Here is a 27,711-nt window from a genome sequence, read left to right on the forward strand (position 1 = left end):
CTCCGCTCCGTACACCTCGTACACACTCGGCTCTGCTACATCCACCCTGTAAACCTTTCCTGACCTCACACAGAAACTTCCCCTCATCCAGCACCATGACAACCAGCACAGCTGAGTCCTGCCCACACTGAGGCCCCTGATCATGTGACCTCTGGCTCCTCCCCTCCTGTGACCTCATCACAGGTCCTGTGCGCACAGAGCAGCCATCGTCGCTCCTGAATGATATTGTCCAGTGTAGGGATTCGCCCCTTGCTGGTAACGCCCAGTTGTCAGTTTATTGTTATTTTCTAGGAGTTCTAGAATTTTACAAATAAGATTTCCTGGGCAGAGCGGTGGAGCTGTGACGGCTCACTGTGAGGATGCCCTGAAGGTTGTGTGTGGCTCCAGAACGTGACTTCAGGACATATAGACGCTGGTGGCGTTCACCGTCACAGCTGCTTCCATCCACTTCTTCTCTAATCCACCACCGCGTCAGCCTTGATGTTTCCGGCAGCTGAGCCGTTCCTGTAAGATCACAAGTCCGGGTTCTTACTTGTACTGAGAGTAAATCATCCTGCGCGGGTTTCACCCACCGAGCGCTTTTCTTTTTCTTCTGATCCTCGGCAGCTAAGCTGCACACGTCACGTCTCCTATGTGGATGTCTGTCAGGAGCTGAGGCCTGACTTCACCTCCTCTGGGTAGACGAATGTGTCTGCTATTCACAGGACTTGGTGGGTAAATAAGACTAGGCCTGACTTGCTGGAGATATGTATAGACTAGGCCTGACTTCCTGGAGATATGTGTAGATTAGGCATGACTTGCTGGAGATATGTGTAGATTAAGCATGACTTGCTGGAGATATGTGTAGACCAGGCCTGACTTGCTGGAGATATGTGTAGATTAGGCATGACTTGCTGGAGATATATGTAGACTAGGCCTGACTTGCTGGAGATATGTGTAGACTAGGCATGACTTCCTGGAGATATGTGTAGACTAGGCCTGACTTGCTGGAGATATGTGTAGACTAGGCATGACTTCCTGGAGATATGTGTAGACTAGGCCTGACTTGCTGGAGATATGTGTAGACTAGGCCTGACTTGCTGGAGATATGTGTAGACTAGGCCTGACTTCCTGGAGATATGTGTAGACTAGGCATGACTTGCTGGAGATATGTGTAGACTAGGCATGACTTGCTGGAGATATGTGTAGACTAGGCCTGACTTCCTGGAGATATGTATAGACTAGGCCTGACTTGCTGGAGATATGTGTAGACTAGGCCTGACTTGCTGGAGATATGTGTAGACTAGGCATGACTTGCTGGAGATATGTGTAGACTAGGCATGACTTGCTGGAGATATGTGTAGACTAGGCATGACTTGCTGGAGATATGTGTAGACTAGGCATGACTTGCTGGAGATATGTGTAGACCAGGCCTGACTTCCTGGAGATATGAGTAGACTAGGCATGACTTGCTGGAGATATGTGTAGACTAGGCATGACTTGCTGGAGATATGTGTAGACTAGGCCTGACTTCCTGGAGATATGAGTAGACTAGGCATGACTTGCTGGAGATATGTGTAGACTAGACATGACTGGCTGGAGATATGTGTAGACTAGGCATGACTCGCTGGAGATATGTGTAGACTAGGCATGACTCGCTGGAGATATGTGTAGACTAGGCATGACTTCCTGGAGATATGTGTAGACTAGGCATGACTCGCTGGAGAAATGTGTAGACTAGGCATGACTTCCTGGAGATATGTGTAGACTAGGCATGACTCGCTGGAGAAATGTGTAGATTAGGCATGACTCGCTGGAGAAATGTGTAGATTAGGCATGACTCGCTGGAGATATGTGTAGACTAGGCATGACTCGCTGGAGATATGTGTAGACTAGGCATGACTTCCTGGAGATATGTGTAGACCAGGCATGACTCGCTGGAGAAATGTGTAGATTAGGCATGACTCGCTGGAGATATGTGTAGACTAGGCATGACTCGCTGGAGATATGTGTAGACTAGGCATGACTTCCTGGAGATATGTGTAGACTAGGCATGACTCGCTGGAGATATGTGTAGACTAGGCATGACTCGCTGGAGATATGTGTAGACTAGGCATGACTCGCTGGAGATATGTGTAGACTAGGCATGACTTCCTGGAGATATGTGTAGACCAGGCATGACTCGCTGGAGAAATGTGTAGATTAGGCATGACTCGCTGGAGATATGTGTAGACTAGGCATGACTCGCTGGAGATATGTGTAGACTAGGCATGACTTCCTGGAGATATGTGTAGACTAGGCATGACTCGCTGGAGATATGTGTAGACTAGGCATGACTCGCTGGAGATATGTGTAGACTAGGCATGACTTGCTGGAGATATGTGTAGATTAGGCATGACTCGCTGGAGAAATGTGTAGATTAGGCATGACTCGCTGGAGATATGTGTAGACTAGGCATGACTCGCTGGAGATATGTGTAGACTAGGCATGACTTGCTGGAGATATGTGTAGACTAGGCATGACTTGCTGGAGATATGTGTAGACTAGGCCTGACTTGTTGGAGATATGTGTAGAATAGGCCTGACTTGCTGGAGATATGTATCTGCACAGACAGAAGACTAGACGTCTAGAGCACCTCCAGGAGGCCACGTACTGTAGGGAAACATGGCGTGCTGACGGTGAACAGTCCCCGCAGGGGGATATATACAATGCTGTGCTGGCTAGTAGGTGAAAATTCATTGATGATAAATATTTCCTGGCTAAATGCAACTTTCTAAATAGTCTTCATTAGAAATGTTCTATCATCAGTGTCTGCAAGTCCTGTTATCTAGCAGAGCGCTCTGCAAAAATGCTACAAATCCCGCGGAGCTCCTGGCTGTGACTGCTCTCCCTCTCTTCTCTCTGTGTTAGGGAAGAGTCAGACGCCGTATAACTCGGACGAGCGCTAAGACTGGCCGTCTGCTCTCCTGGCTCTAGCGTCACAGCTGCACAGAAATACACCAATTTGCATAAGTTTTCACCCCTCTTGGTTTGTTACCTATCTTGTTACCTGTGTTTAAATATTTTTGTAATCTGATTTGTGGGTGATAAATCAGCACTAAATAGTCTAAGTTGGTGAAGTGAGAAAAATATAGGCATACAATAATTTTTTTGTTGGGATCTAAAAATCTACCTGTGCATATGTGTTCACGCCTTTTGCCATAAAGCCCCTAAAATTTTTTGGTGCAAGCAATTCCCTTCATAAGTGAAAGATTGCACCCAGGTGGTCTTCCTCAGTGTCACATGGTCTGTCAGTATACACGCACCTTTTCGGAAAGTCCACAGAGGCTGCGACCCCAGTAAAGTGAAGCTGTCGGGTCCCCATTCCCTCTAACTCACTGATGAGTAAGTTCCCTGCCTATCCGGCCCTAGATAACATTTTTCGAGTTAAATGGCGCTCGTTGCCCCAGACTAGTCCGCCCTCTTTCCATGTTATCGGGCCCCTGTGGGCGTGATAACATAATGTGCACACGCGGGGTCATCACCGCTTATGCGGATCTAGCGCATGCGCCGCTCATTCCGGCCACGTCACTGCGCCTCTGAAGCCGGGTGTACGCACTCCGCATGACCAAAAGTTATCTTCCAAACTTCTGGACATGCGCCGTGCGCCTCTGGAGCTGGCTGGATTTTACAATCGAGGTCATAAAATCTTCTATATTTGGTGACATAAGATTTTAGGTTTTTTTTATTTTAACTTTTTCACACTTTTTGTATCCACTTTTCAGACTCTGGAGCTGCCTTCATTTTCCATGACCCCGTCCCATCGTCAGGTTGTGTCTGAGGGGACAGCCTCGCTTTCCAGTGCACGGCGTCCTACATAGACCAGGACATGCCGGTGTTGTGCTCTCCGGATGGGAGGACTGTGGGAACGGACGAGGCGCAGGGGATTTTTGTTCAGAAGAACATGATGCACAGCTGATCACTGATCGCCAGGTACCCCGTGTTCTCCGATATATCATCGGTATATATATACGTTGTGTAATGGACAAACCATAAAATCCCTATAGGAATTTGGCATTGTATAAGAAGGCAGCAGCCTAAAGATCACTGCGCATATTGGGGCATAAAGAGTCATTTATTCTGTTATTTCTCCTGATTTACCAAACCCCGGAGAATTGTCTGCATTGCCCTGCAAGACCCCACAGTTTCCCCAGACTTCTACCCCCTGAGCTGGATGGGGTGCGATGCCGCGTCCTATAGACATTTTCATCATCTTCAGCGCATGCATGGCCAGAAATATTCAGTGCCATGGGTACAAGTTACAGGGGGGTTGTCAGGTTTAAAGGAGAGTTTTTCCAGCAAAAAACCTGATCTGGACTATAATGTGTAATCCCCAGTACATAAGTGTAAGAGCGCGTTCACACTGCGGCAATGTCACAGACAAAACCCATAGGAAAATAACACAAAAAATATGTATTTGATCCAAACAGCGCTCAGTCCCCTGTGTTATATATATAAGACGTGCTGTTAGTATTTGCTTATTTTCTGTAGGGTATGTGCTGATTTTCTTTTTTTCCTAGGTTCTGTCTGTGAAATGGCCGCAGTGTGAACTTGCTCTTACACTTTGCACACATGCCAGCTTATAGTCCAGCTCAGTTTTTTGGTCTCTTTTTGGGAGCGGGGGGTTGTATGTAATTTTTTTGTAAATTTGCTATACTGTTCCAGAAATATGAGCCTTTTTATTTACTTGCTATAATTATGCTCTTCACTAAGGAGAGGTGACTTACAAGGAAATATAATGCAGCCCAAAGACCCGCCCCAGAGGATCCTGTGAGCCTCGCCCCATGGTAACGTCAGTACTAAATAAAAAGGCCCATATCCCCGATACGTACAGGAAAGATACGGAACACTCTGGGAAACAGCAGGGATAAAATAAGAGCAAAACCTGGCCATTGTTGTCCTGGTGACAGGTCCTCTTTAAAGTCTTTTATCTTCTGTGGTAAATGCTCCAGTAGGTGAGTTATGGCCGTGGAAGGTATGAGGTTATTATAATAGTATTGCCTGTGTGTGTGGTTGTGACACCTTGATCCCCTTTTTAGTGCACTGACCATTTCCAACATACAAGCTGGATCAACCGGGAACTGGGGCTGCCGGGTGCAGAGCAGGCGAGGTAATGACAGCGGGACTGTGGACATCGTGGTGCTGGAGAGTTCAGCCCAGTATTGCCCCATGGACAGAGTGATCAACAACAGACGGGATTTCAGGTGGGTGAACATTTCATTCCTTGGGGGTTTTGGCCTGTTTTATCATTATTCATCTGTCATCAGGCACTGAGTATTTCATAGACATATTTACCCATAACACAGGGGCTTCATCAGCGTAATGTCTGTTGTAACGTGTTCCCAAAGAGCATCTGGCACCAGACTGACCATTTCTGGTGCTACTGACCCTCTGGATATTCATCAGAGGGTCAGGCTTATTTTGTCCTGTCTACTAATCAGAAATTGAACTTATGGGTTTTTACTGGATGGTTGGGAAGCCATCGCTGCTGGCTAGTGCAGATTGCCAAAGCTGATACTGATGTGGCAGCAGTAACCAACCTGACAGCACTAGCCTGAGCAAGCCGCTGGGAACGACGTCTTCACTGAGCAGGCTCCTCTGCGGCTGGGACTAAATGGGAGACCTCAGAAGGCAAGGCTCGAGATTCCTCCTGTGCAGGGGCAGGAATCCGACACCTAACATGTGGCATGATGTATTACCTGAGAGGTGTTGCAGGTAATATGTTGTTGGATGGAGAAATTTTTTTTTGCCATCCACAGATGAGAATGAAGAAAATCCCACTATATTTTTGCACGACACACAATTGCCGCACGGCTTTCCTCTGTCTTGTACCCAGGCGTGCTTCCCAGCATGCGCTCTGCTCTGTCTTGTACCCAGGCGTGCTTCCCAGCACGTGCTCTCCTCTGTCATGTACCTAGGTGTGCTTCCCAGCACGCACTCTGCTCTGTCTTGTGCTCAGGCGTGCTTCCCAGCATGCGCTCTGCTCTGTCTTGTACTCAGGCGTGCTTCCCAGCACACGCTCTGCTCTGTCTTGTACCCGGCGTGATTCCCAGCACGTGGTCTCCTCTGTCTTGTACCCAGGCGTGCTTCCCAGCATGCGCTCTGCTCTGTCTTGTACTCAGGCGTGCTTCCCAGCATGCGCTCTGCCCTGTCTTTTACCAAGGCGTGATTCCCAGCACGTGCTCTCCTCTGTCTTGTACCCAGGCGTGCTTCCCAGCATGCACTCTGCTCTGTCTTTTACCCAGGCGTAATTCCCAGCACGTGCTCTCCTCTGTCTTGTACCCAGGCGTGCTTCCCAGCATGCGCTCTGCTCTGTCTTGTACTCAGGCGTGCTTCCCAGCATGCGCTCTGCTCTGTCTTGTACCCAGGCGTACTTCCCAGCATGCGCTCTGCTCTGTCTTGTACTCAGGCGTGCTTCCCAGCTTGGGCTTTGCTCTGTCTTTTACCCAGGCGTGCTTCCCAGCATGCGCTCTCCTCTGTCTTGTACCCAGGCGTGATTCCCAGCATGCGCTCTGCTCTGTGTTATACTCAGACGTGCTTCCCAGCTTGCGCTTTGCTCTGTCTTTTACCCAGGCGTGCTTCCCAGCACGCACTCTGCTCTGTCTTGTACCCAGGCGTGCTTCCCAGCATGCGCTCTGCTCTGTCTTGTACTCAGGCGTGCTTCCCAGCATGCGCTCTGCTCTGTCTTATACTCAGGCGTGCTTCCCAGCATGCGCTCTGCTCTGTCTTGTACTCAGGCGTGCTTCCCAGCATGCGCTCTGCTCTGTCTTGTACCCAGGCGTGATTCCCAGCACGCACTTTGCTCTGTCTTGTACCCAGGCGTACTTCCCAGCTTGCGCTCTGCTCTGTCTTATACTCAAGCGTGCTTCCCGGCTCGCGCTTTGCTCTGTCTTTTACCCAGGCGTGCTTCCCAGCATGCGCTCTGCTCTGTCTTGTACCCAGGCGTGCTTCCCAGCATGCGCTCTCCTCTGTCTTGTACCCAGTCGTGCTTCCCAGCATGCGCTCTGCTCTGTCTTATACTCAGGCGTGCTTCCCAGCTTGCGCTTTGCTCTGTCTTTTACCCAGGCGTGCTTCCCAGCATGCGCTCTGCTGTCTTGTACTCAGGTGTGATTCCCAGCTTGCGCTCTGCTCTGTCTTGTACCCAGGCGTGCTTCCCAGCACGCACTCTGCTCTGTCTTGTACTCAGGCGTGATTCTCAGCTTGCGCTCTGCTCTGTCTTATACTCAGGCATGCTTCCCAGCACGCACTCTGCTCTGTCTTGTACCCAGGCGTGCTTCCCAGCATGCACTCTGCTCTGTCTTGTACTCAGGCGTGCTTCCCAGCATGCGCTCTGCTCTGTCTTATACTCAGGCGTGATTCCCAGCACGCACTTTGCTCTGTCTTGTACCCAGGTGTACTTCCCAGCTTGCGCTCTGCTCTGTCTTATACTCAGGCATGCTTCCCAGCTTGCGCTCTGCTCTGTCTTATACTCAGGCGTGCTTCCCGGCTTGCGCTTTTCTCTGTCTTTTACCCAGGCGTGCTTCTCAGCATGCGCTCTGCTCTGTCTTGTACCCAGGCGTGCTTCCCAGCATGCGCTCTGCTCTGTCTTATACTCAGGCGTGCTTCCCAGCTTGCGCTTTGCTCTGTCTTTTACCCAGGCGTGCTTCCCAGCTCGCACTCTGCACTGTCTTGTACCCAGGCGTGCTTCCCAGCACGCACTCTGCTCTGTCTTGTACTCAAGCGTGATTCTCAGCTTGCGCTCTGCTCTGTCTTGTACCCAGGCGTGCTTCCCAGCACGCACTCTGCACTGTCTTGTACCCAGGTGTGCTTCCCAGCACGCACTCTGCACTGTCTTGTACCCAGGCGTGCTTCCCAGCACGCACTCTGCTCTGTCTTGTACTCAGGCGTGATTCTCAGCTTGCGCTTTGCTCTGTCTTGTACTCGGGCGTGATTCTCAGCTTGCGCTCTGCTCTGTCTTATACTCAGGCATGCTTCCCAGCACGCACTCTGCTCTGTCTTGTACCCAGACGTGCTTCCCAGCTTGCGCTCTGCTCTGTCTTGTACCCAGGCGTGATTCCCAGCTTGCGCTCTGCTCTGTCTTGTACTCAGGCGTGCTTCCCAGCATGCGCTCTGCTCTGTCTTTTAACCAGGCGTGATTCCCAGCATGCGCTCTGCTCTGTCTTTTAACCAGGCGTGCTTCCCAGCATGTGCTCTGCTCTGTCTTGTACTCAGGCGTGCTTCCCAGCTTGCACTTTGCTCTGTCTTATACTCAGGCGTGCTTCCCAGCTTGTGCTTTGCTCGGTCTTATACTCAGGCGTGCTTCCCAGCTTGCGCTTTGCTCTGTCTTTTACCCAGGCGTGCTTCCCAACATGCGCTCTGCTCTGTCTTGTACTCAGGCGTGCTTCCCAGCTTGCGCTCTGCTCTGTCTTATACTCAGGCGTGCTTCCCAGCTTGCGATTTGCTCTGTCTTTTACCCAGGCGTGATTCCCAGCATGCACTCTGCTCTGTCTTGTACCCAGGCGTGCTTCCCAGCTTGCGCTTTGCTCTGTCTTTTACCCAGGCGTGATTCCCAGCATGCACTCTGCTCTGTCTTGTACCCAGGCGTGCTTCCTAGCTTGCGCTCTGCTCTGTCTTATACTCAGGCGTGCTTCCCAGCATGCACTCTGCTCTGTCTTTTACCCAGGCGTGATTCCCAGCATGCACTCTGCTCTGTCTTGTACCCAGGCGTGCTTCCCAGCTTGCGCTCTGCTCTGTCTTATACTCTGGCGTGCTTCCCAGCATGTGCTCTGCTCTGTCTTGTACCCAGGCGTGCTTCCCAGCTTGCGCTCTGCTCTGTCTTATACTCAGGCGTGCTTCCCAGCTTGCGCTTTGCTCTGTCTTTTACCCAGGCGTGATTCCCAGCATGCACTCTGCTCTGTCTTGTACCCAGGCGTGCTTCCCAGCTTGCGCTCTGCTCTGTCTTATACTCAGGCGTGCTTCCCAGCATGCGCTCTGCTCTGTCTTGTACTCAGGCATGCTTCCCAGCATGTGCTCTGCTCTGTCTTGTACTCAGGCATGCTTCCCAGCATGTGCTCTGCTCTGTCTTGTACTCAGGCGTGATTCCCAGCTTGCGCTCTGCCTTCTACTCAGGTGTGCTTCCCAGCACGCACTCTTCTCTGTCTTGTACCCAGGCGTGCTTCCCAGCTTGCGCTCTGCTCTGTCTTATACTCAGGCGTGATTCCCAGCATGCACTCTGCTCTGTCTTGTACCCAGGCGTGCTTCCCAGCATGCACTCTGCTCTGTCTTGTACCCAGGCGTGCTTCCCTGCATGCGCTCTGCTCTGTCTTGTACTCAGGCGTGCTTCCCAGCTTGCGCTCTGCTCTGTCTTATACTCAGGCGTGCTTCCCAGCTTGCACTTTTCTCTGTATTTTACCCAGGCGTGATTCCCAGCATGCACTCTGCTCTGTCTTGTACCCAGGCGTGCTTCCCAGCATGTGCTCTGCTCTGTCTTGTACCCAGGCGTGCTTCCCAGCACGTGCTCTGCTCTGTCTTGTACTCAGGCGTGATTCCCAGCTTGCGCTCTGCTCTGTCTTCTACTCAGGTGTGCTTCCCAGCACGCACTCTTCTCTGTCTTGTACCCAGGCGTGCTTCCCAGCTTGCGCTCTGCTCTGTCTTATACTCAGGCGTGATTCCCAGCATGCACTCTGCTCTGTCTTGTACCCAGGCGTGCTTCCCAGCTTGCGCTCTGCTCTGTCTTATACTCAGGCGTGATTCCCAGCATGCACTCTGCTCTGTCTTGTACCCAGGCGTGCTTCCCTGCATGCGCTCTGCTCTGTCTTGTACTCAGGCGTGCTTCCCAGCTTGCGTTCTGCTCTGTCTTATACTCAGGCGTGCTTCCCAGCTTGCGCTTTGCTCTGTCTTTTACCCAGGCGTGATTCCCAGCATGCACTCTGCTCTGTCTTGTAGTCAGGCGTGCTTCCCTGCTTGTGCTTTGCTCTGTCTTATACTCAGGCGTGCTTCCCAGCTTGCGATTTGCTCTGTCTTTTACCCAGGCGTGATTCCCAGCATGCACTCTGCTCTGTCTTGTACCCAGGCGTGCTTCCCAGCATGCGCTCTGCTCTGTCTTGTACTCAGGCGTGCTTCCCAGCTTGCGCTTTGCTCTGTCTTTTACCCAGGCGTGATTCCCAGCATGCACTCTGCTCTGTCTTGTAGTCAGGCGTGCTTCCCTGCTTGTGCTTTGCTCTGTCTTATACTCAGGCGTGCTTCCCAGCTTGCGCTTTGCTCTGTCTTATACTCAGGCGTGATTCCCAGCATGCACTCTGCTCTGTCTTGTACACAGGCGTGCTTCCCAGCTTGCGCTCTGCTCTGTCTTATACTCAGGCGTGCTTCCCAGCTTGCGCTTTGCTCTGTCTTTTACCCAGGCGTGATTCCCAGCATGCACTCTGCTCTGTCTTGTACCCAGGCGTGCTTCCTAGCTTGCGCTCTGCTCTGTCTTATACTCAGGCGTGCTTCCCAGCATGCGCTCTGCTCTGTCTTTTACCCAGGCGTGATTCCCAGCATGCACTCTGCTCTGTCTTGTACCCAGGCGTGCTTCCCAGCTTGCGCTCTGCTCTGTCTTATACTCAGGCGTGCTTCCCAGCATGTGCTCTGCTCTGTCTTGTACCCAGGCGTGCTTCCCAGCTTGCGCTCTGCTCTGTCTTATACTCAGGCGTGCTTCCCAGCTTGCGCTTTGCTCTGTCTTTTACCCAGGCGTGATTCCCAGCATGCACTCTGCTCTGTCTTGTACCCAGGCGTGCTTCCCAGCTTGCGCTCTGCTCTGTCTTATACTCAGGCGTGCTTCCCAGCATGCGCTCTGCTCTGTCTTGTACTCAGGCATGCTTCCCAGCATGTGCTCTGCTCTGTCTTGTACTCAGGCATGCTTCCCAGCACGTGCTCTGCTCTGTCTTGTACTCAGGCGTGATTCCCAGCTTGCGCTCTGCCTTCTACTCAGGTGTGCTTCCCAGCACGCACTCTTCTCTGTCTTGTACCCAGGCGTGCTTCCCAGCTTGCGCTCTGCTCTGTCTTATACTCAGGCGTGATTCCCAGCATGCACTCTGCTCTGTCTTGTACCCAGGCGTGCTTCCCAGCATGCACTCTGCTCTGTCTTGTACCCAGGCGTGCTTCCCTGCATGCGCTCTGCTCTGTCTTGTACTCAGGCGTGCTTCCCAGCTTGCGCTCTGCTCTGTCTTATACTCAGGCGTGCTTCCCAGCTTGCACTTTTCTCTGTATTTTGCCCAGGCGTGATTCCCAGCATGCACTCTGCTCTGTCTTGTACTCAGGCGTGCTTCCCAGCCCGCGCTCTGCTCTGTCTTGTACTCAGGCGTGCTTCCCAGCCCGCGCTCTGCTCTGTCTTGTACCCAGGCGTGCTACTCAGCCCGCGCTCTCCTCTGTCTTGTATCCAGGCGTGCTTCCCAGCATGCGCTCTCCTCTGTCTTGTTCCCAGGCGTGCTTCCCAGCACACACTCTGCTCTGGTTTGTACCCAGACGTGCTTCCCAGCATGCAGTCTCCTCTATTTTGTACTCAGGCTTGCTTCCCAGCGCGTGCTCTGTGTTGTCTTTGAGCCAGCCACCTGGTTCCAGCAGTCGTGGTACTTTGTTCCCCTGGGCCTGCCCCTGATGCTCTCTGTATAGGGCGTGGTCCTCAGTAGGTCAGCTCGCCCAGGGTGGGTTGGTATCACGGCCCACAGTGTCCTGTCCAGGAGTCGTTAATTGAACAAGGGTGGGTGGTTTTGCTGGGCGTAAAACATTTTTTAGGGACGCCCTCCTGGACATCTCGTGAAAGGGGTATTGGGGTGCGTCGTAATTCTTGGCAGCCTATCGACTCACTGCAAGAGTCCCTCCTTCATAAAGGAAACAAGATGTGTCTGCTTATGTGTCACACACCACATGGCCAGCTAGGGTTGGGAAATGTTACAATAACATTTCACAGTGAATGCATTTGTTTTGGTTGAAAGCAATGTAAAAGTTGAAAAACGCTTCAAAACCACTGCGTCTGAACATATCCCAAGTGGTGGAGGAACATTTTGGTCTGGGGTTAATTATTTTGCCTTATATACAAGTCATTAACCTGGAAAGGATGTACCGTAACATATTTCCCAGCAAACTCCATTTTGGTTTCGTTTTGGTATGTTTTTTGGTGCTCCGGTAAAAATGGCATGAAACTCTGACAACATTATATAAGCTGTGAACTAGGAGTCAGGAATGCTTCCAGGGGCGATCCCCATGATGTCCCCATGTCATTTGTGCAGTGTTTCCATCATTTTCAGATGTTTTTAGACCTTAAAAGGACCCCCGGGGGGGATCGCGGTTATAATGCTCGGGTCACCCATAGACTTACATTGGGCTCGTTCTGTCCGAGTAACCCGCGTATTCCAATTTGCTCGACCCGAACAACGAGCACCCGAGCATTTTAGTGCTCGCCCATCACTAATGACCACCAGTTACATTAGTGTTTAACTTTATTCAAAACCCTTATTTCTTACTATCGATAAAAGCTTTTTTCAATTGGACCACTGATGCAATATGTACTATTAGCTGATTTACCTTTAAGACACTTGTTACTCTGCTTTAAAAATAGATTTAATAATGTAATTGGTCCAATTGGATTTGGACTTCGTTTCATCAGAGAATCTAAAAACTTTTTTTTTCATACGTTGAAGCTTATAAGCACTAATTGTATGTACAAGGGTACTGATCTAATATGTACTAATATTGCTACTTAGCATCAGGAATAATTTAATTGATCTAAACGTACCTGACTACCTATTATTTGAGAAATCATCAATTATTATTTTCTATACATCGAAGCTTATAAGCGCTAACAGTATTTTATTGTTTTGCAAAAGAATTGGATGCTATTTCTTTTATTTTCTCTGGACCAAATCATAATAGTAACACTACTTTATTGGTATTCAATCTATTGCTCTTAACCCCTTAACGACCAGGGGTATTTTTGGTTTTGCATTTTCATTTTTCCCTCCCCTTCTTTCCAGAGCCATAACTTTTTTATTTTTCCGTTTATATGGCCATGTGAGGGCTTATTTTTTGCGGGACGAGTTGTACTTTTAAATGACATCATTGGTTTTACCATATCGTGTACTTGAAAATGGGAAAAAAATTCCAAGTGCGGTGAAATTGCAAAAAAAGTGCAATCCCACACTTGTTTTTTGCTTGGCTTTTTTGTTAGGTTCACTAGATGCCAAATCTGACCTGCCATTATGATTCTCCAGGTCATTACGAGTTCATAGACACCAAACATGTCTATGTCCTCTTTTATCTAAGTGGTGAAAAAAAATTCCAAAATTTGCTAAAAAAAAAAAAAAAAAAAAAAAAAAAAAAAAAAAAATTGCGCAATTTTCCGAGACCCGTAGCATCTCCATTTTTCATGATCTGGGGTCGGGTGAGGGCTTATTTTTTCCGTGCTTGACTGACATTTTTAATGATATGACGTTTGTGCAGATACGTTCTTTTGATCGCCTGTTATTGCATTTTAATGCAATGTCTTGGTGACCAAAAAAACGTAATTCTGGAGTTTTGAATTTTTTTCTCGCTACGCCATTTAGCGATCGGGTAATGCTTTTTTTTATTGATAGATCGGGCAATTCTGAACGCGGCGATACCTAATATGTGTATGTGGGATTTTTTTTTACTGTTTTATTTTGATTGGGGCGAAAGGGGGGTGATTTGAACTTTTAGGTTTTTTTAATTATTTTTTTTTTTTTTACTTTTTGCATGCTTCAATAGCCTCCATAGGAGGATAGGAGCTTGCGCAACCCGTTTGGCTCTGCTACATATGGGCGATGAGCAGATCGCCCATATGTAGCAGATTTACTGCTGTGCTTTCAGTGCCGACCACCGGGTGGCGCTGAAAGCCATATGCCTGGAACAACCATAGAGGTCTCATAAAGACCTCTGGTTGTCCAGGCAACATGACGCCGACCCCCGATCACTTGATGGGGGTCGGCGATGACGTCATTTCCGGTCCGGCGGCCGGAAATGCTATTTAAATGCCCGCTGTCAGCTTTGACAGCGGCATTTAACTAGTTAATAGGCGCGGGCGGACGGCGATTCCGCTCGCGCCTATTGCGGGCACATGTTAGCTGTTCATAACAGCTGACATGTCCCGGCTTTGATGCGGGCTCAGCGCCGAAGCCCTCATCAAAGCAGGGGAAATGTCTGATGACGGACTATGTCCGTCATTGGACATTAAGGGGTTAATATTGGGTATAACGATCCCTCTGTTTGCAAGTCCATTTTTCTTGTGTTCACCCATTGGAAAAAATTTTTAAAAATTGTGTATTATCTTTTAAAATTTACTGGGCATCTGCTTCCGTATATTCACATCCAGTACGTTTTCTAAATGGCGCAGACTTCAGATCTTAATGACACAGCTCGTTTATCAAGTAAATGATGATGAGAAGTAGCTGAGTGCTGGACAATCAATTCACTTATCCTGCAGCATAAGAGGAGCTCTGATTAAACCCCTCAGTTATTAGGCATCAGGCACAGGTCTACACATCTGTATAGTGCTGTCACATGATAATATTCCTAGCAATACATGTGATATCATGGATCACTATCTTAGCAGAAGCCTGTTATGATGAGTCACCGAAGGAGGAAAAAACAAAATACCAGCTATCGGATTGCAGACCCCTGAACCTATCCACAACAACTAGCAGTAGCCGTGGGGGGTTCCTACGGTGCCCTAGACCCCTCGATCACAGCCGGAGAACTATATAGCCTAAAGACAGAAAGGGGAAAAACTAAACTGCCCCAGAGCAGACCCCAAAGCAATAGGCAGCCCCCAACATATAATGACGGTGAAGCAAGATGAAAACACTAACACAGATAGAAAGATAGGTTGAGCAAATGATGGGGCCCAAGCTAACTACATAGAACAGGATAGGAAAGCTGCTGTCTGCCATCCGCAAAAACCCTATCAAAATGAGCCAACCGACTGATAGGAAAAACAGGACCTGTAGTCGCTAGGCTTCAAAAGACTATATCAGCACTCAGGTATATTCTGAAGACAGAGCAAAATATCAACAGATCAGAGACAAAAAATGGAATACAGCTCACCCCCGGCCGGGGATGGCAGAACTCCCAAAAAACAAGGCAAAACAAAACTGAAGAGTACAAAGCAGAGCAAAAAACTTAGCTTTGAGATGCAGGAATCAGACTGGTCTCCAAGAATCCAGCAGGAAAATCACCAACCAGGAAGAAGGGCGTCGGCAGCCTTATATCCAGTCCTCAATTCCAGCCACCCAGTCATCATCTAGCTGTCCATGTGTTTGGTAATCAGCCTCACTACCTTCCTTCACCAGAGGAGGGAGTTCATCAGATCTCAATGGTGAAGGGAAAAATGAAGTCACAACAGAAGCCATTATAATGATATGACAAGGGAGAAAATATCATATATGTCCTACTGCTCTGCTTATTAATGCTCAGCATGAAACTACTCCTTAATAATACTACAATACTGTGCCCAAAGCCTTCTGCTGTACTACTGCCAAATTTACACACCATACATTGCGTAAGACACATGGACTATAGTCGTATGGGTCTGAATGATGACACTAGAATTGATGTTTGGGAAATTGCTGAATGGCAGCTGTTTACCTCTTATATCAGCTCCTAGGGAGTATTGTCTGCTATCTTTGAAAAACAGGGACGCAGGGTCATTGAACAATCATGTTTGCTAATATGTTGATTACACATTGTACCAAGCCATGGAGCTTGTTTACTTGGAAAACAGAGGAAGACAAACTATGCAAATTAATTAAATACTCAAACAATGAGGTATGAGAAACTGCAAACTTCCCCCAATCCTGTGGAAAAAATACCTGAATAAGAGCTGTGATGTATAAAAGAGGATCTGCTTCTGGATCAGGTAAACTTTACAAATCACAGCCAGAAACACTCTACAAGACAGCTGCCAGTACACCATGGCTCCATCAAGAGGGACTCAGATTTAACATTCTACAGGATGCCAGCTTAACGACCTCAGCCCCAGCTGGAAGAATACTGATCTGCTACATTGACCATCACTGAACCCATGGTCTGCTCTGAAAACCTCCTGAAAAATCACTCAGAAACTGCACCAAAATTTCTATTTATCTCTTCAGTGTCTTTGAAATTCTTCAGGTTTCCAAAAACACTAAGAGGTTGAAAGAAGTGAGCCGACCATTCTTCAGGCATATTCTGTTTCGCAGATGCTCAACCCCAGAAGATGCCTGGGTGTCAGTTGGAGCATTTAGTGACTTTTTGTCTTAAAAGCGCTCTCATTTTATGCATTGCTTAATGGACTTATCAAAACTTCTGACAATAGGTCCAAGAAGCACTAAAAAAAGCTTAAGAAAATGAGACTGCATACGTTTGGGCAGCAAGGTGGCTCAGTGGTTAGCACTGCTGCCTTACAGCACTGAGGACCTATGTTCACATCCCACCATGGACAACATCTGCAATGAGTTTGAATGCTCTCCCATGTTTATGGGGGTTTCCTCCAGATTCTCTGGTTTTCTCCCACAGTTCAAAAACATTCTGATATGGAATTTAGATTGTGAGCCCCAATGGGGACAATTTCAATAATGTTTGTAAAGTGCTGTGGAATAAATGGCTCTATATAATGAGTAAAATCAGTAATGTATATGCTGCTTACATAGTCATTCATATATTTAGAAACAGTAATGTTACATTATTATTTTTATCAACTAACAAAATGCAGAGTTAAGTTTATTCATTAATAGATGAAAAAATCTCACTAAAAATATTTATAATTTTTTTTATTGACAAAAGGATAGAAGGAAAAGGGAGGGAGAAGATCGGGAACAGAATCAATAGGCAAAATGATAGTCAGGAGGGCAGCCGGGGTCAGATACCAGTAAGAGTCCAGTCAGTCAAGCAGTATGAATACAGCGGAGCCTGGTGACAGAGGTGATACATGTCCGGCAAGAGATGTAACAGAAGGCCACAGGTAGATGGTGAAGGTTCTTCTATACAGGTCCAGCAGTGATGGTGGATCTGCTGGACTTCAAGGAGGGAGAAGATCGGGAACAGAATCAGTAGTCGAAATCATAGTCAGGCGGGCAGCTGGGGTGAGATACCAGTAAGAACCCAGTCAGGCGAGCAGTATGAATACAGCGGAGCCTGATGACAGAGGCGATACATGTCCGGCAAGAGATGTAACAGAAGGCCACAGGTAGATGGTGAAGGTTCTTCTATACAGGTCCAGCAGTGATGGTGGATCTGCTGGACTTCAAGGAGGGAGAAGATCGGGAACAGAATCAGTAGTCGAAATCATAGTCAGGAGGGCAGCTGGGGTGAGATACCAGTAAGAACCCAGTCAGGCGAGCAGTAGGATTACCGCAGAGCCTGGTGACAGAGGCGATACATGTCCAGGTAGCGATATAACAGAAGTCCACAGGTAGATGGTGAAGGTCCTTCTTTACAGGTCCAGCAGTGATGGTGGATCTGCTGGACTTCAAGGAGGGAGAAGATCGGGAACAGAATCAGTAGTCGAAATCATAGTCAGGAGGGCAGCTGGGGTGAGATACCAGTAAGAACCCAGTCAGGCGAGCAGTAGGATTACCACAGAGCCTGGTGACAGAGGCGATACATGTCCGGGTAGAGAAATAACAGAAGGCCACAGGTAGATGGTGAAGGTCCTTCTTTACAGGTCCAGCATTGATGGTGGATCTGCTGGACTTGTGGGAGCGAGATGTGGAGGTTTCCTGTATTTTAGATGTCTTTAGGGGCACAACTCATAAGTAAAATGTTGGACACAAATGGTAATAAGTGTTTGTAGTATAAGGTTCGGCCACCGGCCAGTATCTGTATATGTACTGAATCTTATCAGATAACAAAATACATAGGTAAGTTTAATAAATGTGAAAAAAATTAAGCAAACTTAGAATTTTTTTTTATCTTTATAATTTTAATTAATAATAGGATAGAAGGATAAGGGAGGGGTAAAACTAGGAACAGAATCAATACGTGTATGAAAAAGCTCTGTCGTTAATACTGTTTGGGTAGAGCTATTCGATAGCGCTATCCATGAAGAAAGTGCACGGGTAGAGCTATCCCATAGCTCTACTCCTAAAGGAAATGAACGGGTAGAGCTCTCCGATAGCGCAATCCCTCAATGTTCCTGAGCGTAAGCTATTCCACATGGTTGAGCGCACTTGGGATCTGCCCCCAAGGCCCTGCCCATGCCCAATGTTTGGTCCGTAGACCGCGGCTAGGAGTTAGTCCCGCTTCAAAACAGGTCCAGCAGTGATGGTGGATCTGCTTGACTTCAGGGCGCTCGATGCTTAGGTTTCCTGTCTTTCAGATGGTTCTAGGGCAACAGTGACAACCTGCAAATACTCGAGCAGCCCTGGATAATCCACGCCGGCAGGATGATAAGATCCGGCGGAAGATGGAACTTATGAGAAGAGAAGTAAATATAATGTAAGTGATGGGACTCCATATGACATGATACTACTGTGCGGTCACTGTGGCCAGACGGCAGAGGAATATTATCACACAGAGGTCAGGGGTCATTGTCAGCCATCATACATGTGATAATCCCATCACTGACCGATGACATCTGCTCCACTTGAATGATTCTCACTGATATCACACAACATGGGGCTGATTCTCACACTTACCTCGTCTCTTTTTCCCCTTTTTTCCTTTTTCTGATTTTTCTTCTTCTTTACTCAGATTTATTGTAGATTTTCTTTCCTCCTGAGCAGGAAATTCTGATCATAAAGTAAAACAAAACCTCAGTAATAGGACCTGCTTTGTCTCCTGTATATAGTAGGATTTTTCTAGTCCTGCCTCCTATAGTCCTGATAATCTGGTATTATATCATAATAGGGCAGAATAAGTCCTATATAATGTACATAATCCCATCTGAGGGGCATTAGATGTGTCGCTGATATAGAGCAGTAAGCGTCCTGTGTGCCGCCATGTGGTGCATCACTGATGAGCGATATTCTATTGTAGGAGACGATGTCTCCTTATGATGATGGAGGTTATTGGACGCTGCAACGCATCTCACAGAATCCATGAAAAAGCTCCTGTGCAAAATTAGTGAAATAGAGATACAATATGGGCCCATGGACAACATAATTGTGATCCATGAATCATGAATAACATAGGAGACCTACTACAGGAAAACCATGTGGAAATGTTTGAGACTTGAAGTCAACATTCAGATTGTTGGTGCTGCAGACATGGACATACCTGATAGTGGGGACGAGGATGGTAAGATGGTAATGGCGTCGTCTCTATCAGCTATTGGGGAAGATTCTTTCTGCCTGTTTGGAAGAAGAAAAACACATGAATCACAAGGAAGCACAGTATAAAAGGGGTTGTCTCACTATAAGAACACTGACTATAAGGTCTAATAGGACATATGACTGCCATAGTGGGGAAGGTCTAATGCTCAAAACTAACTTTTATAGACTGGAGTGGAAAACAACTACCAAGAATGTCTGTCAGGTAATACTACATCTCTCCTACAATGTGTGTATTACTAAAAATGCATGACTGGCCACAATCATGGGCTGTTATCACCAGCGGTTTCTGAAGCCAAAAGCACAATGACTGCTAACCAGGGGGCGGAGGATGCTGCATGTGATATTATGGTATTTCTGTCCTATATTTGGTATAGTGCACATATATCAGCCTGAAGTTCCCAGTAATGACCCCATAATCTACTCACATTTCGGAGCTGTCAGTGTTGGATGTTGGGGTACACTCTGGAGGGGACTTGGGATCCTCATCGTTCATCATTCCGTTAGTGGTGGTATAGAGCTACGTGCGGAAGCAACAAGATATGAAATCACTTTGTTTACTTTTAAGGGTCTTTTTATGCATATTTTGGATTTATTAATCACATACTTACTTTAGAAAGCCTTTCAGATGATGATGTAAAATTTTTAAAGTCATACCACTTATTCTCCTCACTTGTACCCTTCTCCTCCTCTGAGACCAGATGTTTAATCATATTATAATGGTCTATAAGACATAGACAATCAAGTGTTAGTAGAGGTTGTCAGTATAACACAGTCACCATTTATCATTAATATTAATGGGATCCGATTATCACATAATATGGAAGACGAGACAAGCAGACACTATGTCTAGATGATGTCTTTTCTACTTACTGACAAAAAATAAACTGGTGTCCACATCTGATGCAAGCTGAGGAACATACACCGGCTTTTGACTTAGAAGGTTGTCAAAGTCTAAATCTCTAAAGAATGCATGACCCTTGATCTCAAATGCACCTGCTGGATAAAGAAAAACAAAAGTGATGGGGACATTGTCAGAGACAGCTCCATACCAACAAATTAAGGGAAGCGCTTAATCAAGTGGGCTGGGACCATCTCATGGTAACTGGGGATTCCGACCATAAATGGGACATGTTTAAGGATATCCTACTAGAATCCTGTAGAAAACATATACCCTCTGGTAATAAAATGCCCAGGAATAAAAAGAAACCAATATGGATAAATAAGACAGGACAAAGTTTAATCAGACTAAAACAAAGTGCATTCAAAATCTTGAAAGCCGAGAATACTGAAATACCATTTCAGGAGTATAAAGATCTAAGTAAGAAATGTTAAAAAGAAATCAAGCAGGCAAAGTTATCCACAGAGAAACAAATTGCCTGTGACATTAGAATAAATCCCCTAAAATGTTATAAATATATCAATGCCAAAAAGGAAAAAAAGATGGTGTAGGTCCATTAAAAGACAATAATAACAAGATAATAATAGAGGACAAAAAAAGGCTGAGCTATTAAACAGGCACTTTTCATCCATGATCACTAATGAACTACCTGTTCCAGGGATCATTCAACATGGCAAAAATCAAAGGTCACCACCGGAAATAACACAACAAGAAGTATGCCTGCGTCTGAGCAAATTAAACATTGACAAATCCCCTGGCATTCATCCACGCATCCTGAGGGAATTGAGCTCAGTAATTGACAGACCACTATAGCTTATATTCTTAAGGCCCCGTCTCACTAAGCGATCTCGGTAGCGAGATTGCTGCTGAGTCACAACTTTTGTGACGTAACAGCGATCTCACCAGCGAGATCGCTGTGTGTGACAGCGATCAGCGAGCGGCCCCCCTGTCGGTATCGCTGATCGCTGGAAGAAACCTCTGGACATTTCTTTGGTCGCTGGTCTCCCGCTGGCCAGCACGCATCGCTGTGTGTGACAGGCGGGAGACCAGCGATCAGGTGTAAAAAATAATAAAAAAAATAAAAAATATAGTTATTCTCACCTTCCGACGTCCCGTTCAGCCATCCTGCCTCTCTCCACGCTCCGGTCCCAGTGATCCTTTGCACGAATGACCGCGAGATGTCATGGTCTCGAGGGATAACAAAGTCTCGCGGTCATTCGTGCAAAGGATCACTGGGACCGGAGCGTGGAGAGAGGCAGGATGACTGAACGGGACGTCGGAAGGTGAGAATAACTATATTTTTTATTTTGATTCTATTTTTTTACAGCTCACCAGCGATCACATAGCGACTTACCAGTGATCCTGACACCTTGATATCGGTGTCGAGATCGCTGGTAAGTCGCTTAGTGTGACGGGGCCTTAAGCCTCTCTTGTAACAGGGGTGGTGCCACAGGATTGGAAGATGGCTGAGGTGGTACCGATATTTAAGAAATGTAAGACTGACATCGGTAGTGTGCAAAATTTACGAGGGCATTATAAGAGATGACCTGCAGAAACATATTGTAGATAATAATGTAATAACTGACAAACAGCATGGATTCATTAAAGAGAGGATGTGTCTAACTAACATGTTGGGTGTCTATGAGGAGCTAAGTGCGAATCTGGATGTTGGTAATGCAGCTGATGCGATTTATCTGTTCTTTACAAAGGCGTTTGATGCTGTTCCACTTAACAGCCTTATACTGAAGCTCCATAAGCAGGGACTGGGGGAAACTATGTGCAGATGGGTAAGGAATTGGCTTAATGACAGGAAACAAAGAGTCGTCATAAATGGTACATTCTGTAAACAGGATATAGTCAGCAGTGGGGACCACAGGGATCTGTACTGGGAGCAGGGGAGTACTGCAGGGATCTGTACTGGGAGCAGGGGAGTACTGCAGGGATCTGTACTGGGAGCAGGGAAGTACTGCAGGGATCTGTACTGGGAGCAGTGGGGTAACGCAGGGATCTGTATTGGGAGCAGTGTGGTACCGCAGGGATCTGTACTGGGAGCAGTGTGGCACTGCAGGGATCTGTACTGGGAGCAGTGTGGTACCGCAGGGATCTGTACTGGGAGCAGGGGAGTACTGCAGGGATCTGTACTGGGAGCAGGGGAGTACTGCAGGGATCTGTACTGGGAGCAGGGGAGTACTGCAGGGATCTGTACTGGGAGCAGGGAAGTACTGCAGGGATCTGTATTGGGAGCAGTGTGGTACCGCAGGGATCTGTACTGGGAGCAGTGTGGCACTGCAGGGATCTGTACTGGGAGTAGTGTGGTACCGCAGGGATCTGTACTGGGAGCAGTGTGGCACTGCAGGGATCTGTACTGGGAGCAGTGGGGACCGCAGGGATTTGTACTGGGAGCAGGGGAGTACTGCAGGGATCTGTACTGGCAGCAGTGTGGTACCGCAGGGATCTGTACTGGGAGCAGTGGGGCACCGCAGGGATCTGTACTGGGAGCAGTGGGGCACCGCAGGGATCTGTACTGGGAGCAGTGGGGCACCGCAGGGATCTGTACTGGGAGCAGGGGAGTACCGCAGGGATCTGTACTGGGAGCAGTGGGGTACCGCAGGGATCTGTACTGGGAGCAGTGGGGTACCGCAGGGATCTGTACTGGGAGCAGTGGGGTACCGCAGGGATCTGTACTGGGAGCAGTGGGGTACCGCAGGGATCTGTACTGGGAGCAGTGGGGACCGCAGGGATCTGTACCGGGAGCAGTGGGATAATGCAGGGATCTGTACTGGGAGCAGTGGGGACCGCAGGGATCTGTACTGGGAGCAGTGGGGTACTGCAGGGATCTGTACTGGGAGCAGGGGAGTACTGCAGGGATCTGTACTGGGAGCAGTGTGGTACCGCAGGGATCTGTACTGGGAGCAGTGTGGCACCGCAGGGATCTGTACTGGGAGCAGTGTCGTACCGCAGGGATCTGTACTGGGAGCAGTGGGGTACCGCAGGGATCTGTACTGGGAGCAGTGGGGACCGCAGGGATCTGTACCGGGAGCAGTGGGATAATGCAGGGATCTGTACTGGGAGCAGTGGGGACCGCAGGGATCTGTACTGGGAGCAGTGGGGTACTGCAGGGATCTGTACTGGGAGCAGGGGAGTACTGCAGGGATCTGTACTTGGAGCAGTGTGGTACCGCAGGGATCTGTACTGGGAGCAGTGTGGCACCGCAGGGATCTGTACTGGGAGCAGTGTCGTACCGCAGGGATCTGTACTGGGAGCAGTGGGGTACCGCAGGGATCTGTACTGGGAGCAGTGGGGACCGCAGGGATCTGTACCGGGAGCAGTGGGATAATGCAGGGATCTGTACTGGGAGCAGTGGGGACCGCAGGGATCTGTACTGGGAGCAGTGGGGTACTGCAGGCATCTGTACTGGGAGCAGGGGAGTACCGCAGGGATCTGTACTGGGAGCAGTGGGGTACTGCAGGGATCTGTACTGGGAGCAGTGTGGCACCGCAGGGATCTGTACTGGGAGCAGTGTCGTACCGCAGGGATCTGTACTGGGAGCAGTGGGGACCGCAGGGATCTGTACTGGGAGCAGTGGGGTACTGCAGGGATCTGTACTGGGAACGGGATTACTGCAGGGATCTACTGTGAGCAGGGGAGTACAGCAGGGATCTGTACTGGGAGCAGTGGGGTACCGCAGGGATCTGTACTGGGAGCAGTGGGGCACCGCAGGGATCTGTACTGGGAGCAGTGGGGCACCGCAGGGATCTGTACTGGGAGCAGTGGGGCACCGCAGGGATCTGTACTGGGAGCAGTGTGGCACCGCAGGGATCTGTACTCGGAGCAGTGTGGCACCGCAGGGATCTGTACTGGGAGCAGGGGAGTACCGCAGGGATCTGTACTGGGAGCAGGGGAGTACCGCAGGGATCTGTACTGGGAGCAGTGGGGTACCGCAGGGATCTGTACTGGGAGCAGTGGGGTACCGCAGGGATCTGTACTGGGAGCAGTGGGGCACCGCAGGGATCTGTGCTAGGACCGATTCTTTTTAACCTCTCTATTAATGACCTTTTTGATGGGATTGAGAGTAAATTGTCAGTCTCATTCTTTACTGACAACACCAAACTATGTAGGATACTAAAATCTGACCTTGACATTAGAATTTTGCAAAACGATCTGGATAACACGTCTGAATGAGCAAAAACTTGGCAAATGAGGTTTAATGTAGATAAATGTGGAGCAATGCAGCTAGGACGGAGTAATACTATTGCTGCATATACATTTAAATGGAAGAATACTTGGGAATACAGAACAGGAGAAGGACTTGGATATTCTGATTACAAGTAAGCTGAGCAGCAGTACTCAATGTCAAGCAGCAGCCGCAAAAGCAAAGATTTTAGGATGTATAAAAAGAGATAAAATCCAGCGATCCCAATGTAGTGTTACTCCACTATAAATCACTTGTGAGGCCACAAGTAGAATATGGGATCCAGCTTTGGGCTCCACATTTAAAAATGGATATTCAGAAATTAGAGTCAGTTCAAAGGCGGGCTACTAGATTATTACAAAGGTTGGAAGGCCTCTCATATGATGAGAGGTTGGAAAAGTTGGGCTTGTTTTCCTTAGGAAAAAAGACACGTGACTGGCGCATGTCTTATTCCTTCCAAGGGCCATACTAAGGACCAGGGGGCTCTCATTACCGGTGGAAGAATGGCAATTCCAGCAGCTAAATAGGAAAGGGTTCTTTACAGTAAGAGCAGTCAGACTCTGGAATGCCGACCACAAGAAGTAGTAATGGCAGACACTATAGCAGCTTCTAAAAAAGAGCTGGAAGATTTCCTCACTGCACATAAGATTGTAGGTTATAGGTAATTTGGTGACAAAATGAATAATTGGTGGAGAAAGGGAGAACTTGATGGACCGAGGTCTTTTTTCAACCTTTGTAACTATGTAACTATATCTGAACAGTTTATTTTAATCTGAATTAATTAGGTAACCGAGCAGACATGTAGGAAATAGAGTGAAAATCTTAGCAATGAGAACTATAAATGGAGAAGCTGATGGGGAAGTAATGATCCTCATGGACATGAGTGATATGTCCTCGGTGTAACAAGCGAATAGTGATAGTATTGGATATGTTACCTGTCCCAAGTCTATCCACAGGATCTTTTCTGAGCAGCTGAGTGATGAGGTCCTGAGCATCGGGTGGAATAGTTTCATTACTGTCCCAAATTATATCTCCTGTTATATAGAAAATTACAGAACATAAAGCCTCTTTACTGGACTGTAAGATAAAGCAAAGGAAGTAACTAAACCAAGATGACCAGTGAAAGCCATGATCAGATTATTCTACTTACCATTGATCACATTTTCATTAATCTCAGTCCAGGAATTTCCATCAAATGGTCTATATCCCATGAGAAGCTCATATAATATGATGCCCATTGCCCACCAGTCCACAGGTCTTCCATAGCCTTTCATCAGGATGACCTCAGGGGCCATGTAACCCGGGGTGCCACAGAACTAGAAACCAACAGAAGAGCGAGATGAGAATCGATGAGACAATTATTATGATAAGTTCTTATAATAAAAACAGAAATACAGAAGATAAAATATCAGTGAAAAAGTTCTGTAGAAATGAAGAACGTAGGGAAGAGACAATAGGGTCATGAGATTTATGCAGAACAAGCTAAGTTCCTGTAGGTAATGCCAACCTCATGGTCCTGGAACTCTCTGGAGATGTCCTCTGCTGATGGCTTGTAGATGTTGGTGTTTGGCATCATGACTCCAACTTTTGAAACTCCAAAGTCGGTAACTTTAATATGTCCAGCAGATGTTATCAGGAGGCTGTGAAAGAGAAGATGGTTTTAGCTTCATAGACCGTGAGATAATAAAGGATAACTTTCCTCTTTTTCTCATACTACAGGTATTCACTTACTTCTCCGGCTTCAGGTCTCTGTGCACCACACCGTAACTATGCAGGTATTCCACAGCAAGGACCGCCTCTGCAAAGTACAAGCGGGCCAACGGGACAGATAAAGCACCCCTGGTGCTTAGAAGGGTCCTACAGTCTCCACCTATAGAAGAAAGGAAATATGGCCGGTGAGGGGTTTATACAGCCGATCACCATGATGTGTGATGAGAAGTGAGTGGAGACATTGGGGCAGGAGACAATATATAAAGATATAATATACTGTATACTGCACAAATGAATTAGTCTGAGGTCATGATGAAATGTCATCTATGTAACTAATAACATAAAGTGATGTCACATCTCGTCTACAGCTGGAGATACTGACGCTCTCAGTGCGGACATACCGGGAGATCACACAGATCAATGACTTTCTGGGCATCTTGGTAATAGATAACCTATAGTAAATGCTCTGTGGGATGTAACCGTCCACGGGGAGAATCCTAATGATATGGGAGGTGATAAGATGTCAGCAGGCATGGGAAGAATATAATACAATGTACGTGTCCTACCTCCTACATACTCCATGACCATACACAGGTAAGATGTAGTAGGGAAGGAGCAGAGCATGGAGACCACAAAGGGACAATCAGCGAAGGTGGGGATGTCTCTCTCGATAAAGGCGCTTTCCACTTTCTGTGGAGTATCCAGGTTCCGCTTGGCCATTTCCTTCATAGCGAAGATCTGTTGTGATTCTTTATGGCGCACTAAGAAGACGGACCTGGAGAGAAGCAGAAGCCATGGTTTATAATGAAGCCTTATTAACAGTCTGTATATACAAGTCATTATATGATCTTTTAGTAATGTTTGATGCCAGCAGTCCGGCCATCACTAGAAATCCACATCTAGAAATACATAAAAGAGCTCTACATAGATCACCTACGGGAGGTCTGCACCACGCCACGTCTGCCCTCACCCAGGTCACATTACAGATGAGAGAATCTACTGAAATTCATCTTGGGCAGATTCGCTATAACCGACCAGTACATACGATTCAGTCCAAATATAAATTGGTCTAAATTCCCATTGCCACATCCCAAGGCAGAATAAATGGAGGGCAGGGAAGAGGTTAAAATATAATTAAACACATTACACCCCCTTGTCCTCGTCCCTCCCCGTCCATCACTGCTGTCCTCCGTCCTCTGTGCCAGTCTTTGGTTGTCCTCCCTTCTGCTGCTGAGGCCGGTGATCGGACTCACATGGTCATGGTGGAGGGTGGGGGTGCAGATGTCATTGGCGTCAGTATCGTGTCACCCCTCACGTGACCGTGTGCAGCCAATCACTATTATCAGCTCCATAATGGGGCCCCGAAAAATCCGAAGATGGGTGCGGAGGACGGGGAAGCGGTGGTGGAGGCGGCAGCATAAGAACAGATGAGGTCTCGGACCGGTGGGTGTAATGTATTATATCCGCCCTTTCCTTACAGACTGATTGGTTACAGATCTGGCCGCTCAGCGGTATATAACTGAGCTGAAGAGTGACCTGGAGATGCGGACAGTGATGTGGACTCTGATCGTTTCCCTATGACAACACTGACTGGCACAGCACAGGGGCAGAAG

At 47.8% G+C, this 27,711-nt stretch overlaps 1 long non-coding RNA gene across 2 annotated transcripts; it reads left to right on the forward strand.

The window, feature by feature from the left end:
* The first annotated feature begins 183 nt into the window (after positions 1-183).
* On the forward strand, positions 184-27,440 carry LOC141075778 (uncharacterized). Of its 2 annotated transcripts, none has more exons than XR_012227342.1 (4): positions 184-506; positions 3,744-3,951; positions 5,058-5,222; positions 26,108-27,440. It is a non-coding gene; the product is annotated as an uncharacterized lncRNA (long non-coding RNA). The 2 variants fall into 2 exon arrangements; XR_012227341.1 differs by lacking the exon at positions 26,108-27,440 and adding an exon at positions 18,344-18,434.
* The last annotated feature ends 271 nt before the right edge of the window (positions 27,441-27,711 follow it).

Source organism: Dendrobates tinctorius, unplaced genomic scaffold (assembly GCF_039654945.1).
Source record: "Dendrobates tinctorius isolate UK_male_01 unplaced genomic scaffold, ASM3965494v1 ptg000371l, whole genome shotgun sequence".
Lineage (NCBI taxonomy): Eukaryota > Metazoa > Chordata > Amphibia > Anura > Dendrobatidae > Dendrobates > Dendrobates tinctorius.